Genomic DNA, 17887 nt, shown 5'->3' with positions numbered 1-17887 from the left:
TTTCCCTTTGTTACAGGGAAGTCCTGCTGGGCCTGGGTCTCCCCAGTGATCTCACCTGCACTGGGGAGTTTGGATTTCCTCCTTGCAGCAAGGTCACCGAGAGGACTCTGGGGGTGAGACAGGGGCAGGCTGGGTGATGACTGGTGAGGGGAGTGTCCATCCCTGGGTGTCAGCAGCCTGGCCTCTGCTTCCAGGGTCAGAGCCCCAAAACCAGGTGTCTCATGAGTTCAGTCACGAGATAGGAAGGGGGTTTCCCTCGTGTCCAGGGAAGAGAAGATGGTGGTGGCAGATTAGGTGGCTTGAGGTTCTCTGGTCCGCAGAGAAGGATTTGAGGAGCCCCTCCCTCTCAGAGTCAGTTGGCTGGACTGTGGCCCAGAGACTGTTCATGTGCTCCTGAGTGTGCCGGCAGCCTGTGTCCTCTGCCTGGGGAACACTCCTGTGGTCACACCAGCTCCCCCTGGCTGATGGAGTAAAGTGGGGGCTGTACAGGGACCCCTGATGGATCGGGATACTCCAAAGTATTTGTCAGGACACAACAGGCACGTGGGAAGGACCAGAGGGTCTGTTGCAGAAAGGATTGAAATCAGGCTCCTGCTCCAAGTCTTTAGCCAAAGCCAGCTTAGGGGTTTCTTTTCCTGGGTGTTGCCTGGATGTCCCCCTGTCTCCTCCTGGAGGCACTGCCGGGGGCTGCACCCGGGATGCACCGGGCTCCAAAGGATGTGGGTGGCCCTGAGCCCTGGGCAGAGGTGAGGGCTGGTCAGCCCGGGGCCTGGTCCCTGTGGGTCCTAGACTGCCTGAGTCCATCCCAGGGCAGGGTGAGCCTGGGGCGAAGACAGGCACTGTCCAGAAGATTCCTGAGCCTGTGTCAGGAGGATTATCCACCCAGGTTTGTGTTCCCTCAGAGGAGCTCTCTGTCCTCCAGATTTCAAGGAATGACCTAGTAGTGGTCTATTCACACTTTGGAGGAAACGCACATGCCTGGGGGTCTGGGCACCAAATGCCCTCTCTCCCCATCACAGCCCAGGTTTGGGGGCACTGCCTCCTAGTCATCTGTGTCCCTGTCTGTCCTCTGCTCTAGGCGTCCCCAGAGGAACCAGGAGCTGGAGCAGCTCCACCCAGACTCAGCTGAGGGATCCCAGGGCTGCCTCTGGAAAGGGGAGGAGACCCTCAGCTCCTTGGATACAAAGGCGGATCTTGGGTTCTCCTGTCCCACCTGCAAGGAAATGTCGCCTGGTTCCCCAGGCCTCCATGGGCTGCTGAGAAATCTTCAGGGAGACACAGCAGGGGTCTCCACAGACCAGGGGCCCTCAGGATGAGGAGCCTGGGAGCCAAGCAAGGAGGACTGCATGTGTGTGAGACTGAGGTGGGTCAGGGCCTGCTGGGCTGTGGGGCCCTGAGCAAGGCTGTTGGCTACTGAGCAGCTCTGCCGCCCTCTGCTGGACGAGGAGGGAAGGAGGGAAGACAGTCCAGCCCTGCAGCTGGCTATTTTTAGAAATTTGTACTTTAAGTAATATTTCATTTATGTATATGTAATTTTAACAACGTTATTGAGATATAGTGGACATATAGGAAACTCTCCAGGGATGCCTGGGAGTTCAAGTCTGCCTTTGGCTGAGGTGATGATCTCCTGGTTCTGGATGGAGCGCCACGTGGAACTCCCTGCTCAGTTAAGATTCCGTTTCTTCTTTTGCCCCTCCCCCTTGCTCCTGCTCTCTCACCCAGTAAAGAAATAGGTTATACTCAACCTATGTAAAGTACACAGTTTATTAAGTTTTCCCGTGTACGTGCACCACAGACATCACTCCTACGGGAAGATAGTGAATATGTCCCTTCCACTCAAAAATCTCATGTCCTCTCTATTCTCTTCCTTTGGCCCCTCTTAACCCTCCTTCCACTGGTTCACATGAAACCTTACATTTGATTTTTGTTAGACATTAGTTTCAATTTTTAATTTTAAATTGAATTATATAATACAGTTTGGCTCCTGAGTAGTTCTTTACTTGTGTGGTTTAAAAAAATTCACCCATTGGTACATTTGTTTTGTGGATTCACAGTTTTTTCTCTTTACACCCTTAGTTGTATTACACTGGAAAGATGCAGAAAGGTCTTTTTCAAAAATTCATTCACTCACTTAGGGACATTTATGTTGTTTGCACCTCTGGACTATTACAAGTAGACCTGCCAGGAACTTTTGCGCAGCAGTCTTTGAGATGGGTGTGTGGTCTCATTTCTCTTGGGGAGAGTTGCACCTAGGAGGGCGTGAGGGGATCTTGAGGAGGCACATGTTTACTTTGTTGAAGAACATGCTAGATTGTTTCCCAAAGTATTGTAATTTTACTTTCTCACTAGCAATGTATGAGAGTGCCCGCTGCCCTCATGCTCAACAACACTAATCATGGACAGTCTTTTAAATTTTTTGCCAGTCTGATGTATGAGAAGTGGCATCTCAGGGTGCTGTTTGCTTTGGTTTCAACTGTGAAAACATTTATCATTGTCTTTTATCTTCCTTTTACTTTATTAACAGGTCATATGAGATCTAGCCACTTAATAGTGTTACATTTTACCTATATACTACATCCCTCTCAACCATTCATCTGCGTAGGACATTTAAGTTGTTTCCATATCTGGGCTGTTGGGAATAGTACTGTAATGAGCACTGGTGTGCTCCTGTCTCCTCAAGATATTGCTTTTGATTCTTTTGAAGAATTATCTAGAAGTGGGATTGCTGGATAGTATTGTAGTTTTATCTTCAATATCTTGAGGAACCTCCATACTATTTTCCAGAGTGGCTGTAGCAGCCTGCATCCCCACAAACAGTGTATGAGGGTTCCCCTTTTTCTGCATCCTCACCAACATTTACGGTTTCCAGACTTGTTAATTTTAGCCATTCTGACTGGTGTAGGGTGATAACTCATGTGGTTTTGATTTGTATTTCCCTGATGCCAAGTGATATGGAGCAGTTTTTCTTGTGTCTCTTGGCCATTTGTATGTCTTCTTTGGAGAAATGTCTGTTCATGTGTTCTGCCAATTTCCTGACTGGATTTTTTGTCTTTTGAGTGTTGAGTTTCATAATTTCTGTTAGATTTTGGATACCAGGCACATACTGAGAATAAATTTGCAGATATCTCTTCCATTCCGTAAGTTTCCTTTGAGTTTTGTTGTCTGTTTCTTTTCTTGTACAGAAGCTTTCTATCTTGATGCAGTCCCAAGAGTTCATTTTTGCTTTTCTTTCCCTTGTCTTTGGAGACATGCTAGCCCATTTAAAATCAGATAATTTGTTTGTTTCGTTTTTACTATGCTGTTGTAGGAGTTCCTTATATATGTTATATATAAACCCCTTATCTGTACATGTTCTGAAAATGTATTCGCCCATTTGCTCGGTTGCCTTTTCATTTTGTTCATGATTTCCATTGCTGTACAGAAACTGCTTAGTCTGATATAGGTCTACTTATTGATTTTCATTTCTGTTGCCTGTGCTTTTTGTGTCATATACATGAAGTCATTACCAAGAAGAATGTCATCAATCTTTTCCCCTATGTTTTCTCTTAGGAGTTTTACTGTTTGGGGTCTTTAAAAAATTATTTGTTTATTCATTAAAGACAGAGAGAGAGAGAGAGAAAGAGAGAGAGAGACAGAGAGAGAGAGGCAGAGACACAGGCAGAGGGAGAACCAGGCTCCACACAGGGAGTCCGATGTGGGACTCGATCCCAGGACTCCAGGATCACGCCCTGGACTAAAGGCAGGCACTAACTGCTGAGCCACCCAGGGATTCTCCACTGTTTAGGGTCTTATATTTAAGTCATTGATCCAGTTTGAGTTGATTTGTATATGTGTAAAGTAAGTGTGCCATTTCATTCTTTCGCATGTGGCTATCCACATTCCCCAGCATCATTTGTTGAAGAGACTCTACTTTCCCACTGTGTATTCTTGACACCCTTATTGAAGATCCTTTGATCATACACGCATGGATGTAGTTCAAGGCTCTTTGCTTTGTTCCACTATTGTTTCCCTCTGTCAATACTGGTACCTGGCAGACAACTGGTTCTGAACTGGGTTCAGCTGCTCACACCTCAAGAATCCACACTTGAGAGACAAGTGATGGTAGATGCACTCCTTGGAGTGCTGTCACTATGCCTTACTTCTATGATGATAGCAGTTTTGCAATGTAGTTTGACATTAAGGAGAGTGATGCCTCCAGCTTCATTCTTCTTGCTCAAGTGGACTTTGGCTATTTGGTGTATTTTGCAGTTCCATTGATAATTGAGAATTGCTTTTTTTTCTCTTTGAGAAATTCTGTTGGCGAGTTGATGGGGATTACATTGCATCTGTAGGTCATGTTGAAGACTATAGATATTTTAACACAAATCTTCCAACCCATGGACACGTGATATCTTTTCATTTATTTGACTGTGTTCAATTTTTTCATCAATGTCTCATAGATTTCAGTGTGTTTATCTTTCATCTCCTTGGTTACATTTAGTCGAAATTATCTGATTGTTTCTTTTTCTTCTTTCTCCTTTTCACAGAAAACTTTGAATTCTTTTACTTAGCTGTAAACAAGTTAGTTGCAACAAAATTTCTTTTCTGTGAGGATAGCTCCCAACATGTTCTTCAACACAGGAAAACATTTACTGTTCAATTTCATTGAGAGTCTTCCACAGAAAGCATACTGATAGACTGAGACTATCACAGTGTCTGTTCCACTCTATTATTTTCAAGTATACTTGCAATTTCAAAGGTGTACCAATTCAGAGGTGTAAGAAACTTCATTGGCTTAGATGCAGAGCTTAGGAGGGTGAAGGCTGTGAATGGCTCTTTTCTTTAGTGCATACCTGATTTTCCATTCTTCATACATAAACAGAGAGTGCCTGCTATTCCATGGACCAAAAAAGAGCAAATCTTCCAAGGAATGGAACTTACCCTGGCATTCTCTGAGGTATGAAACCAATCCAAAGCCAAATGCCAAGATACCAGCCAGTGTATTTTTGGGCAATGATCTAAACAACAGACTCTGCTTTCTTGATGATGGCAAATGGGGCCTTTGTCTTGCTTTCCATGAGTAGACACTGAAGCCACGTTGTCTATGTCTTTGCTTCTCTTGTAGTTGAGTGTACTCTGCTTATTCTTTGACCCAAAATTGTGGGGTTTGAGGATTGCCTCCCAGGCAGTGTCTCTGGTGCCCACAGAGCAGAGCTCACCTGCCTCTGCCACTACAGATGGACTATTGCCTGCCTGCAGGTGCCTGCCTCTACCCTTCATGGCACCAGCAGAACAAAGTATGTCATAGTTTCTGATACCTTTGTAAACGGGATGATTTTATTTATTTTCCAGATAGTTTGCCATATGTTCCTTGCAATGTATATTGTAAATGCACTGATATCTGTAAATTGATTTTGCATCCTGAAGCTTCTGTATTTGTTTATTTTTCTGACAGTTGTTCATGTAACCTTTAGTGTTTCTATACAAAGATCATGTCATCTACAAATAACGACAATTTTACTTCTTTTCCATCATGAATGCTTTTTTATTTCTTTCGCTTGTTTATTTGCTCTGGAAAATACTCTCAGAATTATGTCAAATAGATGTGGTGATAATGAGCACCCTTGTATTGTTTCTGATTCCATAGGGAAGCTTTCCTGAAATTAAAAAATCAATGAAATGAGATGCAATCCAAACTGGAGGTACTGACGATGAGGGTTAATGAGGTGGAAGAAAGAGTGACAGACATAGAAGATAAGTTGAGGACAAGGAAGGAAGCTGGGGAGAAAAAGAGGAAAACAATTAAAAGGCCATGATGAAAGGTTAAGGGAAATAAATAATAGCCTCAGAAGGAAAAATCTACGTATAATTGTGATTCCAGAGAGCGCCAAGAGGGACAGATGGCCAGAAAGCATATTTGAACAAATCATGGGGAGGAGGGGCAAGATGGCGGAAGAGTAGGGTCCCCAAATCACCTGTCTCCACCAAATTACCTAGAAAGCCTTCCAATCATCCTGAAAATCTATGAATTCGGCCTGAGAATTAAAGAGAGAACACCTGGAATGCAACAGTGAGAAGAGTTCGCGCTTCTTTTTTTTTTTTTTTAATTTATTTTTTATTGGTGTTCAATTTACTAACATACAGAATAACCCCCAGTGCCCGTCACCCATTCACTCCCACCCCCCGCCTCCTCCCCTTCTACCACCCCTAGTTCGTTTCCCAGAGTTAGCAGTCTTTATGTTGTCTCCCTTTCTGATATTTCCCACACATTTCTTCTCCCTTCCCTTATATTCCCTTTCACTATTATTTATATTCCCCTTCTATCAAGGTAGGAAGACGGGGGGGAAAAAGAAATAAAGAAACAAAGGCCTCCAAGGGGGAGGGGCCCCGCGAGGAGCCGGGCTGAGGCCGGGGTGAGTGTCCCCAGGACAGGAGAGCCCCGTCCCGGAGAAGCGGAGAAGCAGGAGCTGCACCAACCTTCCCGGGCGGAAAGGGGCTCGCAGGGAGTTGGAGCAGGTCCCAGGAGGGCGGGGATGCCCTCGGGCTCCCTGGGACAGTAACAGACACCTGTGCGCCCAGGAGAGTGCGCCGAGCTCCCTAAGGGCTGCAGCGCGCACGCGGGACCGGAGCAGCTCCGAGGGGCTCGGGCAGAGGAGGAGGCTCCGTGTGGAGGGGGCTGCACGGCCCCAGGAGCAACTCGGAGGGGCTCGGGCAGAGGAAGAGGCTCCGTGTGGAGGGGGCTGCACGGCCCCAGGAGCAACTCGGAGGGGCTCGGGCAGAGGAAGAGGCTCCGTGCGGAGGGGGCTGCGCGGTTCCAGGAGCAGCTCGGAGGGGCTCGGGCGGCGGCTCCGCGGAGGGGGCTGCGCGGCCCGGGAGCGCGAATCCACCAGCGCAGGCCCCGGAGCACAGGGCGCCGGGACACAGCGCAGGATCCCGCCTCCCCCGGGACAGGCAGAGGCCGGGAGGGCCCAGGACCGCAAGAACGCTCCTGCCCCGAGCTGAGCAGATCAGCGGCCCCGCCCCGGAGCCTCCAGGCCCTGCAGACGGAGACCTCCGGAGTTCCTGCGGGGGCTGAATCCAGGTTTCCAGAGCTGGCCCCGCCACTGGGGTTGTTCCTCCTGCGGCCTCACAGGGTAAACAACCCCCACTGAGCCCTGCACCAGGCAGGGGCACAGCAGCTCCCCCAACTGCTAACACCTGAAAATCAGCACAGCTGGCCCCTCCCCCAGAAGACCAGATAGACTGACTGACAACTTCCAGAGGAAGCCAAGGGACTTAAAGTACACAGAATCAGAAGATACTTCCCCGTGGTTCTTTTTTGATTTGTTTCCTTCCCCCACCCCCCCTTTTTTTTTCTCCTTTCTTTTTCTTTCTCTTCTTCTTCCCTTTTTTTTCTTTTTCGTTTTTTTTCTTCCTTTTTTTTCTCTTTCTCTTTTCTTTCCTTCTTTCTCTCCTCTCTTTTTCTCCTTTTCCCAATACAACTTGCTTTTGGCCACTCTGCACTGAGCAAAATGACTAGAAGGAAAACTTCACCTCAAAAGAAAGAATCAGAAACAGTCCTCTCTCCCACAGAGTTACAAAATCTGGATTACAATTCAATGTCAGAAAGCCAATTCAGAAGCACTATTATACAGCTACTGGTGGCTCTAGAAAAAAGCATAAAGGACTCAAGAGACTTCATGACTGCAGAATTTAGAGCTAATCAGGCAGAAATTAAAAATCAATTGAATGAGATGCAATCCAAACTAGAAGTCCTAACGACGAGGGTTAACGAGGTGGAAGAACGAGTGAGTGACATAGAATACAAGTTGATAGCAAAGAGGGAAACTGAGGAAAAAAGAGACAAACAATTAAAAGACCATGAAGATAGATTAAGGGAAATAAACGACAGCCTGAGGAAGAAAAACCTACGTTTAATTGGTGTTCCCGAGGGTGCCGAAAGGGACAGAGGGCCAGAATATGTATTTGAACAAATTCTAGCTGAAAACTTTCCTAACCTGGGAAGGGAAACAGGCATTCAGATCCAGGAAATAGAGAGATCCTCCCCTAAAATCAATAAAAACCGTTCAACACCTCGACATTTAATAGTGAAGCTTGCAAATTCCAAAGATAAGGAGAAGATCCTTAAAGCAGCAAGAGACAAGAAATCCCTGACTTTTATGGGGAGGAGTATTAGGGTAACAGCAGACCTCTCCACAGAGACCTGGCAGGCCAGAAAGGGCTGGCAGGATATATTCAGGGTCCTAAATGAGAAGAACATGCAACCAAGAATACTTTATCCAGCAAGGCTCTCATTCAAAATGGAAGGAGAGATAAAGAGCTTCCAAGACAGGCAGCAACTGAAAGAATATGTGACCTCCAAACCAGCTCTGCAAGATATTTTAAGGGGGACTCTTAAAATTCCCCTTTAAGAAGAAGTCCAGTGGAACAATCCACAAAAACAAGGACTGAATAGATATCATGATGACACTAAACTCATATCTCTCAATAGTAACTCTGAATGTGAACGGGCTTAATGACCCCATCAAAAGGCTCAGGGTTCCAGACTGGATAAAAAAGCAGGACCCATCTATTTGCTGTCTACAAGAGACTCATTTTAGACAGAAGGACACCTACAGCCTGAAAATAAAAGGTTGGAGAACCATTTACCATTCGAATGGTCCTCAAAAGAAAGCAGGGGTAGCCATCCTTATATCAGATAAACTAAAATTTACCCCAAAGACTGTAGTGAGAGATGAAGAGGGACACTATATCATACTTAAAGGATCTATCCAACAAGAGGACTTAACAATCCTCAATATATATGCCCCGAATGTGGGAGCTGCCAAATATATAAATCAATTAATAACCAAAGTGAAGAAATACTTAGATAATAATACACTTATACTTGGTGACTTCAATCTAGCTCTTTCTATACTTGATAGGTCTTCTAAGCACAACATCTCCAAAGAAACGAGAGCTTTAAATGATACACTGGACCGGATGGATTCCACAGATAACTACAGAACTTTACATCCAAACTCAACTGAATACACATTCTTCTCAAGTGCACATGGAACTTTCTCCAGAATAGACCACATATTGGGTCACAAATCGGGTCTGAACCAATACCAAAAGATTGGGATTGTCCCCTGCATATTCTCAGACCATAATGCCTTGAAATTAGAACTAAATCAAAACAAGAAGTTTGGAAGGACCTCAAACACGTGGAGGTTAAGGACCATCCTGCTAAAAGATGAAAGGGTCAACCAGGAAATTAAGGAAGAATTAAAAAGATTCATGGAAACTAATGAGAATGAAGATACAACCGTTTAAAATCTTTGGGATGCAGCAAAAGCAGTCCTAAGGGGGAAATACATCGCAATACAAGCATCCATTCAAAAACTGGAAAGAACTCAAATACAGAAGCTAACCTTACACATAAAGGAGCTAGAGAAAAAACAGCAAATAGATCCTACACCCAAGAGAAGAAGGGAGTTAATAAAGATTCGAGCAGAACTCAACGAAATCGAGACCAGAAGAACTGTGGAACAGATCAACAGAACCAGGAGTTGGTTCTTTGAAAGAATTAATAAGATAGATAAACCATTAGCCAGCCTTATTAAAAAGAAGAGAGAGAAGACTCAATAAAATCATGAATTTTATTCATGATAAGAATAGAAAGGAGAGATCACTGCCAACACCAAGGAAATACAAACGATTTTAAAAACATATTATGAACAGCTATACGCCAATAAATTAGGCAATCTAGAAGAAATGGATGCATTCCTGGAAAGCCACAAACTACCAAAACTGGAACAGGAAGAAATAGAAAACCTGAACAGGCCAATAACCAGGGAGGAAATTGAAGCAGTCATCAAAAATCTCCCAAGACACAAGAGTCCAGGGCCAGATGGCTTCCCAGGGGAATTCTATCAAACGTTTAAAGAAGAAACCATACCTATTCTCCTAAAGCTGTTTGGAAAGATAGAAAGAAATGGAGTACTTCCAAATTCGTTCTATGAAGCCAGCATCACCTTAATTCCAAAACCAGACAAAGACCCCACCAAAAAGGAGAATTACAGACTAATATCCCTGATGAACATGGATGCAAAAATTCTCAACAAGATACTGGATAATAGGATCCAACAGTACATTAAGAAAATTATTCACCATGACCAAGTAGGATTTATCCCTGGGACACAAGGCTGGTTCAACACCCGTAAAACAATCAATGTGATTCATCATATCAGCAAGAGAAAAACCAAGAACCATATGATCCTCTCATTAGATGCAGAGAAAGCATTTGACAAAATACAGCATCCATTCCTGATCAAAACTCTTCAGAGTGTAGGGATAGAGGGAACATTCCTCGACATCTTAAAAGCCATCTATGAAAAGCCCACAGCAAATATCATTCTCAATGGGGAAGCACTAGGAGCCTTTCCCCTAAAATTAGGAACAAGACAGGGATGTCCACTCTCACCACTGCTATTCAACATAGTACTGGAAGTCCTAGCCTCAGCAATCAGACAACAAAAAGACATTGAACAAATCATGGCTGAGAACTTCCCTAACTTGGGGAGGGAAACAGGCATTCAGATCTAGGAGATAGAGAGGCTCCCCCCCAAATCAATAAAAACCATTCAACACCTCGATATTTAATAGTGAAACTTGCAAATTCCAAAGATAAACAGAAAATCCTTAAAACAGCAAGAGACAAGAGATCCCTAACTTATATGGGGAGAAATATTAGATTAACAGCAGACCTCTCCACAGAGACCTGGCAGGCCAGAAAGGGCTGGCAGGATATCTTCAGGGTCCATGAGAAGAACATGCAGCCAAGAATACTCTATCCAGCAAGGCTCTCATTCAGAATAGAAGGAGCGATAAAGAGCTTCCAGGAAAGGGAGAAACTGAAAGAATATGTGACCACCAAACCAGCTCTGCAAGAAATATTAAGGAGGACCCTGTAAAAGATAGAAGAAGCCCAAGGAAATAATCCACAAAAACAGGGACTGAATAGGTATTACGATGACACTAAATTCATATCTTTCAATAGTTACTCTGAACATGAATGGGCTAAATGATCCCATCAAAGGATGCAGGGTTTCGAACTGGATAAAAAGCAAGACCCATCTCTTTGCTGTCTACAAGAGACTCATTTGAGACATAAGGACACCTCCAGCCTGAAATGAAAGGTTGGACAACCATTTAGCATTCAAATGGTCCTCAAAAGAAACCTGGGGTAGCAGTCCTTATATCACACAAATTAAAGTTTATCCCAAAGACTGTAGTAAGAGTTCGAGAGGAACATTATACCATAATTAAAGGGTCTATCCAACAAGAAGACCTAACAATCATGAATATTTTTTTAATTTATTTTTTATTGGTGTTCAATTTACCAATATACAGAATAACCCCCAGTATCCATCACCCATTCACTCCCAACCCCCGCCCTCCTCCCCTTCTACCACCCCTAGTTCGTTTCCCAGAGTTAGCAGTCTTTACGTTCTGTCTCCCTTTCTGATATTTCCCACACATTTCTTCTCCCTTCCCTTATATTCCCTTTCACTATTATTTATATTCCCCAAATGAATGAGAACATACAATGTTTGTCCTTCTCCGACTGATTTACTTCACTCAGCATAATACCCTCCAGTTCCATCCACGTTGAAGCAAATGGTGGGTATTTGTCATTTCTAATAGCTGAGTAATATTCCATTGTATACATAAACCACATCTTCTTTATCCATTCATCTTTCGATGGACACCGAGGCTCCTTCCACAGTTTGGCTATTGTGGCCATTGCTGCTATAAACATCGGGGTGCAGGTGTCCCTGCGTTTCATTGCATCTGTATCCTTGGGGTAAATCCCCAACAGTGCAATTGCTGGGTCATAGGGCAAGTATATTTTTAACTCTTTGAGGAACCTCCACACAGTTTTCCAGAGTGGCTGCACCAGTTCACATTCCCACCAACAGTGCAAGAGGGTTCCCTTTTCTCCACATCCTCTCCAACATTTGTGGTTTCCTGCCTTGTTAATTTTCCCCATTCTCACTGGTGTGAGGTGGTATCTCATTGTGGTTTTGATTTGTATTTCCCTGATGGCAAGTGGTGCAGAGCATTTTCTCATGTGCATGTTGGCCGTGTCTATGTCTTCCTCTGTGAGATTTCTCTTCATGTCTTTTGCCCATTTCATGATTGGATTGTTTGTTTCTTTGGTGTTGAGTTTAATAAGTTCTTTATAGATCTTGGAAACTAGCCCTTTATCTGATATGTCATTTGCAAATATCTTCTCTCATTCTGTAGGTTGTCTCTTAGTTTTGTTGACTGTATCCTTTGCTGTGCAAAAGCTTCTTATCTTGATGAAGTCCCAATAGTTCATTTTTGCTTTTGTTTCTTTTGCCTTCGTGGATGTATCTTGCAAGAAGTTACTGTGGCCGAGTTCAAAAAGGGTGTTGCCTGTGTTCTTCTCTAGGATTTTGATGGAATCTTGTCTCACATTTAGATCTTTCATCCATTTTGAGTTTATCTTTGTGTATGGTGAAAGAGAGTGGCCTAGTTTCATTCTTCTGCATGTGGCTGTCCAATTTTCCCAGCACCATTTATTGAAGAGACTGTCTTTCTTCCAATGGATAGTCTTTCCTCCTTTATCGAATATTAGTTGACCATAAAGTTCAGGGTCCACTTCTGGGTTCTCTATTCTGTTCCATTGATCTATGTGTCTGTTTTTGTGCCAGTACCACACTGTCTTGATGATCACAGCTTTGTAGTACATCCTGAAATCTGGCATTGTGATGCCCCCAGATATGGTTTTCTTTTTTAAAATTCCCCTGGCTATTCGGGGTCTTTTCTGATTCCACACAAATCTTAAAATAATTTGTTCTAACTCTCTGAAGAAAGTCCATGGTATTTTGATAGGGATTGCATTAAATGTGTACATTGCCCTGGGTAACATTGACATTTTCACAATATTAATTCTGTCAATCCATGAGCATGGAATATTTTTCCATCTCTTTGTGTCTTCCTCAATTTCTTTCAGAAGTGCTCTATAGTTTTTAGGGTATAGATTCTTTACCTCTTTGGTTAGGTTTATTCCTAGGTATCTTATGCTTTTGGGTGCAATTGTAAATGGGATTGACTCCTTAATTTCTCTTTCTTCAGTCTCATTGTTAGTGTATAGAAATGCCACTGATTTCTGGGCATTGATTTTGTATCCTGCCACGCTACCAAATTGCTGTGTGAGTTCTAGCAATCTTGGGGTGGAGACTTTTGCGTTTTTTATGTAGAGTATCATGTCATCAGCAAAGAGGGAGAGTTTGACTTCTTCTTTGCCAATTTGAATGCCTTTTATTTCTTTTTGTTGTCTGATTGCTGAGGCTAGGACTTCCAGTACTATGTTGAATAGCAGTGGTGAGAGTGGACATCCCTGTCTTGTTCCTGATCTTAGGGGAAAGGCTCCCAGTGTTTCCCCATTGAGAATGATATTTGCTGTGGGCTTTTCGTAGATGGCTTTTAAGATGTTGAGGAATGTTCCCTCTATCCCTACACTCTGAAGAGTTTTGATCAGGAATGGATGCTGTATTTTGTCAAATGCTTTCTCTGCATCTAATGAGAGGATCATATGGTTCTTGGTTTTTCTCTTGCTGATATGATGAATCACATTGATTGTTTTACGGGTGTTGAACCAGCCTTGTGTCCCAGGGATAAATCCTACTTGGTCATGGTGAATAATTTTCTTAATGTATTGTTGGATCCTATTGCCCAGTATCTTGTTGAGAATTTTTGCATCCATGTTCATCAGGGATATTGGTCTGTAATTCTCCTTTTTGGTGGGGTCTTTGTCTGGTTTTGGAATTAAGGTGATGCTGGCCTCATAGAACGAATTTGGAAGTACTCCATCTCTTTCTATCTTTCCAAACAGCTTTAGGAGAATAGGTATGGTTTCTTCTTTAAACGTTTGATAAAATTCCCCTGGGAAGCCATCTGGCCCTGGACTCTTGTGTCTTGGGAGGTTTTTGATGACTGCTTCAATTTCCTCCCTGGTTATTGGCCTGTTCAGGTTTTCTATTTCTTCCTGTTCCAGTTTTGGTAGTTTGTGGCTTTCCAGGAATGTGTCCATTTCTTCTAGATTGCCTAATTTATTGGCGTATAGCTGTTCATAATATGTTTTTAAAATCGTTTGTATTTCCTTGGTGTTGGTAGTGATCTCTCCTTTCTCATTCATGATTTTATTAATTTGAGTCTTCTCTCTCTTCTTTTTAATAAGGCTGGCTAATGGTTTATCTATCTTATTAATTCTTTCAAAGAACCAACTCCTGGTTCTGTTGATCTGTTCCACAGTTCTTCTGGTCTCGATTTTGTTGAGTTCTGCTCGAATCTTTATTAACTCTCTTCTTCTCCTGGGTGTAGGATCTATTTGCTGTTTTTTTCTAGCTCCTTTATGTGTAAGGTTAGCTTCTGTATTTGAGTTCTTTCCAGTTTTTGAATGGATGCTTGTATTGTGATGTATTTCCCCCTTAGGACTGCTTTTGCTGCATCCCAAAGATTTTGAATGGTTGTATCTTCATTCTCATTAGTTTCCATGAATCTTTTTAATTCTTCCTTAATTTCCTGGTTGACCCTTTCATCTTTTAGCAGGATGGTCCTTAACCTCCACGTGTTTGAGGTCCTTCCAAACTTCTTGTTTTGATTTAGTTCTAATTTCAAGGCATTATGGTCTGAGAATATGCAGGGGACGATCCCAATCTTTTGGTATTGGTTCAGACCCGATTTGTGACCCAATATGTGGTCTATTCTGGAGAAAGTTCCATGGGCACTTGAGAAGAATGTGTATTCAGTTGAGTTTGGATGTAAAGTTCTGTAGATATCTGTGGAATCCGTCGGGTCCAGTGTATCATTTAAAGCTCTCATTTCTTTGGAGATGTTGTGTTTAGAAGACCTATCAAGTATAGAAAGAGCTAGATTGAAGTCACCAAGTATAAGTGTATTATTATCTAAGTATTTCTTCACTTTGGTTATTAATTGATTTATATATTTGGCAGCTCCCACATTCGGGGCATATATATTTTTTTTTTTTTTTTTTTTTTTTCAACTTTTATTTATTTATGATAGTCACAGAGAGAGAGAGAGAGAGGCAGAGACACAGGCCGAGGGAGAAGCAGGCTCCATGCACCGGGAGCCCGATGCGGGATTCGATCCCGGGTCTCCAGGATCGCGCCCTGGGCCAAAGGCAGGCGCCAAACCGCTGCGCCACCCAGGGATCCCTCGGGGCATATATATTGAGGATTGTTAAGTCCTCTTGTTGGATAGATCCTTTAAGTATGATATAGTGTCCCTCTTCATCTCTCACTACAGTCTTCAGGGTAAATTTTAGTTTATCTGATATAAGGATGGCTACCCCTGCTTTCTTTTGAGGACCATTTCAATGGTAAATGGTTCTCCAACCTTTTATTTTCAGGCTGTAGGTGTCCTTCTGTCTAAAATGAGTCTCTTGTAGACAGCAAATAGATGGGTCCTGCTTTCTTATCCAGTCTGAAACCCTGCGCCTTTTGATGGGGTCATTGAGCCCGTTCACGTTCAGAGTTACTATTGAAAGATATGAGTTTAGTGTCATCATGATATCTATTCAGTCCTTGTTTTTGTGGATTGTTCCACTGGACTTCTTCTTAAAGGGGAATTTTAAGAGTCCCCCTTAAAATATCTTGCAGAGCTGGTTTGGAGGTCACATATTCTTTCAGTTGCTGCCTGTCTTGGAAGCTCTTTATCTCTCCTTCCATTTTGAATGAGAGCCTTGCTGGATAAAGTATTCTTGGTTGCATGTTCTTCTCATTTAGGACCCTGAATATATCCTGCCAGCCCTTTCTGGCCTGCCAGGTCTCTGTGGAGAGGTCTGCTGTTACCCTAATACTCCTCCCCATAAAAGTCAGGGATTTCTTGTCTCTTGCTGCTTTAAGGATCTTCTCTTTATCTTTGGAATTTGCAAGCTTCACTATTAAATGTCGAGGTGTTGAACGGTTTTTATTGATTTTAGTGGGGGGATCTCTCTATTTCCTGGATCTGAATGCCTGTTTCCCTTCCCAGATTAGGAAAGTTTTCAGCTAGAATTTGTTCAAATACATATATTGGGCTCCCAGTGCATGGAGCCTGCTTCTCCCTCTGCCTATGTCTCTGCCTCTCTCTCTCTCTCTCTGTGTGACTATCATAAATAAATTTTAAAAAATGTTCATATTCTGGCCCTCTGTCCCTTTTGGCGACCTCGGGAACACCAATTAAACGTAGGTTTTTCTTCCTCAGGCTGTCGTTTATTTCCCTTAATCTATCTTCATGGTCTTTTAATTGTTTGTCTCTTTTTTCCTCAGTTTCCCTCTTTGCCATCAACTTGTCTTCTATGTCACTCACTCGTTCTTCCACCTCATTAACCCTCGTCGTTAGGACTTCTAGTTTGGATTGCATCTCATTCAAATGATTTTTAATTTCTGCCTGATTAGCTCTAAATTCTGCAGTCACGAAGTCTCTTGAGTCCTTTATGCTTTTTTCTAGAGCCACCAGTAGCTGTATAATAGTGCTTCTGAATTGGCTTTCTGACACTGAATTGTAATCCAGATTTTGTAATTCTGTGGGAGAGAGGACTGTTTCTGATTCTTTCTTTTGAGGTGAGGTTTTCCTTGTAGTCATTTTGCTCAGTGCAGAGTGGCCAAAAGCAAGTTGTATTGGGAAAAGGAGAAAAAGAGAGGAGAGAAAGAAGGAAAGAAAAGAGAAAAAGAAAAAAAAAAGGAAGGAAAAAAGAGAAAAAAAGAAGAAAAAGAGAAAGAAAAAGAAAGAAAGGGAAAAAAAGGGTGGGGGAAGGAAACAAATCAAAAAGCAAAACAAAACAAAACAAAGCAACAACAAACAAACAAACAAACAAACAAAAAGAACCACGGGGGAGTATCTTCTGCTTCTGTATACTTTAAGTCCCTTGACTTCCCCTGGAACTTGTCCGTCTAGCTGGTCTTCTGGGGGAGGGGCCTATTGTGCTGATTTTCAGGTGTTAGCACTTGGGGGAGCTGCTCTGCCCCCTGCATGGTGCAGGGCTCAGTGGGGGTTGTTTACCCCGTGAGGCCCTAGGAGGAACAACCGCAGTGGCGGGGCCAGCTCTGGAAACCTGGCTTCAGCTCCCGCGGTAACTACGGAGCTGTCTTCTCCGTCTGCAGGGCCTGGAGGCTCCGGGGCGGGGCCGCTGATCTGCTCAGCTCGGGGCAGGAGCGTCCTTGCTGTCCTGGGCCCTCCCGGCCTCTGCCTGTCCCGGGGGGAGGCCGGATCCTGGGCTGTGTCCCGGCGCCCTGTGCTCCCGGTCTGCGCTGTTGGATTCGCGCTCCAGCCCCGCAGCCCTCTCTGCGGAGCCGCCGCCGAGCCCCTCCGAGCTGCTCCCGGAGCCGCGCACCCCCCTCCACACGGAGCCTCCTCCTCTGCCCGAGCCCCTCTGAGCTGCTCCGGGTCCTGCGTGAGCGCTGCAGCCCTTAGGGAGCTCGGCGCACTCTCCTGGGCGTGCAGGTGTCTGTTACTGTCCCAGGGAGCCCGAGGGCATCCCCGCCCTCCTGGGGTCCTGCTCCAACTCCCTGGGAGCCCCTTTTCGTCCGCAAGATTGGTGCAGCTCTTGCTTCTCCCTGACGGGGCTCTCCTGTCCTGGGGACACTCGCCCCGGCCTCAGCCCGGCTCCTCGCGGGGCCCCGCCTCCTTGGAGGCGTTTTGTTTCTTTCTCTTTTCCCGTCTTCCTACCTTGATAGAAGCGCGAACTCTTCTCACTGTAGCATTCCAGGCGTTCTCTCTTTAATTCTCAGGCCGAATTCATAGATTTTCAGGATAATTTGAAGGTTTTCTAGGTAATTTGGTGGGGACAGGTGATTTGGGGACCCTACTCTTCTGCCATCTTGCCCCTCCTCTC

General features: G+C 44.1%; 1 long non-coding RNA gene across 1 annotated transcript in view; it reads left to right on the top strand.

Moving 5' to 3' along the window:
- LOC140604638 (uncharacterized) overlaps positions 1 to 17887 on the top strand; it is a 43944-nt gene that overhangs the window by 16206 nt on the left and 9851 nt on the right. The gene's annotated exons all lie outside the window — the stretch shown is intronic.

Source organism: Canis lupus, chromosome 1 (assembly GCF_048164855.1).
Source record: "Canis lupus baileyi chromosome 1, mCanLup2.hap1, whole genome shotgun sequence".
NCBI lineage: Eukaryota > Metazoa > Chordata > Mammalia > Carnivora > Canidae > Canis > Canis lupus.
Note: the sequence above shows the minus strand (reverse complement) of the source record. Positions and strands in the feature narration are given on the sequence as shown.